The sequence below is a fragment of the Aotus nancymaae genome, unplaced genomic scaffold (genome assembly GCF_030222135.1).
Source record: "Aotus nancymaae isolate 86718 unplaced genomic scaffold, 86718_ANA_hifiasm-v0.15.2.pri h1tg000030l, whole genome shotgun sequence".
Classification (NCBI taxonomy): domain Eukaryota; kingdom Metazoa; phylum Chordata; class Mammalia; order Primates; family Aotidae; genus Aotus; species Aotus nancymaae.
The window spans coordinates 1502821-1504589 of NW_026988443.1; the positions used below are offsets into that span (position 1 = coordinate 1502821).

The window sequence follows — 1769 nt, forward strand, 5'->3', positions numbered from 1 at the left end:
TTTGCCATGTTGCCCAGGCCGATCTTGAAACTCCTAAGCTCAAAGCAATCCGCCTGCTTCAGCCCCATCAAAATGCTGGGATTACATGTGTTAGCCACTGCTCCTGGCTATGCTGTTAAAGGATTTTGATTAGAGGAGAGACATAAGTGGATTTTAAACACATCATTCTGTTAGCTGTGTTGAGAACTTATCATAATTAAACCTAGGTAAGAGGAGACTTGGGCCAAGATAGAAGAGGTTGAGTTGGCAAAGAATTGTTGGCTTCTGGATATATTTTCACCTTTGAACTGATAGAATTAAATGTTGGGCAGAAATGAGGGTGGGGTGAAAATAAAAGTTCATGTTAATTTATTAACCTTCAGGGAGAATTTTTTTTCTTGGTCAAGATTTTTTTTGTTTCTGCTTGGGAGGGAGCAGGATAAGTAGAACTATTTTCCAATTTGCTCTCCACTGTATACACACATACCCACATGCATACATAAACATACATACACCAAAAATACCCCAAACCAAAAAAAACAGGAATCAAAAACCAAAACACCCTCAAACTGCATAAATACTTCATATTTTAACCAAAAAAATATCCTGGGAGGAAGTGCAAAATGCAAAATCAAATGACCAAAAAATGCTGAATAAACAGCATTATTAATATACAAAATATTTATATTACTGAACTAGTAACTAGTAACAGGTGATATTCTCCGTGTCTGTAAAACTTTGGAACCACATAGCTGATTTGTTAAATCTAGTCCATGGCAGCTTCCAAAAACCAAAATTTCAGTTAGCTTCATCTCTGATGCCTCATCAAAATTTTCTACAAGATCTGGAACATCATCATCCTCCTCATCAATGTCCTGGTTTTGGTGCTTTACTGTCTAAGACTTGCCATGGGAACTGTTCAGCTAACTCCCTAAGGCTTGTTAAGCTGTCAGCACCAAGCTGACTTAATATTCCAGGAAGCATTTCTGTGATTGGTTTGGCTTCTGCATGACCAGTAATAATAAAGGTGTTAGCAGAAAGGGAAGCTTGGACTTTGGGATTGTTGAAATGAATAACCGTCCCATCATCTTTAATCATGTTCACCTCTTCACTACCATCTATATTATTCACAGCCAGTTTTTTAGAAAACTCTGAAGCTTTTTGTCATTAGCTGTAGCTATTCTATGTACTATCACCTTCTTTCTGTGAGCTGTACCCTTGCCCCCTATCCAGACCTGAGCCTGAAGTTTGGCTAACTTTTCTTGATTCATGCTGTTGGTAAATCTGAAGCACGGAGGGTCCTCCAACACCAGCACGCGGCAAGAGCAAGATGGCTGCCTCCTCAAGGATAAATTTTTAAAGTTTTTTTTATTTTTATTTTTTAGAGACGAGGTTTCACCATGTTGGCCAGGCTGGTCTTGACCTCCTGACCTCAGGTGATCCACCCACCTCGGCCTCCCAAAGCGCTGGGATTACAGGCATGAGCCACCTCGCCTGGCCTCAGGAGAAAGTTTTTTAAATTAAATTTATTTTTGAGACAAGGTCTCACTGTATCACCCAGGCTGGAGTGCAGTGGCAAGATCATAGCTCACTCCAACCTCAAACTCCTGAGCTCAAGCAATCCTCTCACTTCAGCCTCTTGAATAGCTGGGACTGCAGGCATGTGCCAACGCACACTTGGCTTATATTTTTGTTTTTTATAGAGATAGGGTCTTGCTACCAGCCCAGGCTGGTCTCAAACTCCTGTACTCAAAACGATCCTCCCACCTCAGCCTCACAGAGTGCCGTGA

The 1769-nt window shown here is 41.0% G+C and overlaps 1 pseudogene; it reads right to left on the reverse strand.

Annotated features, from left to right (window-relative positions):
- Positions 1-674: 674 nt before the first annotated feature.
- Positions 675-1304, reverse strand: LOC105731667 (transcription factor BTF3 homolog 4-like; annotated as a pseudogene).
- Positions 1305-1769: the final 465 nt, after the last annotated feature.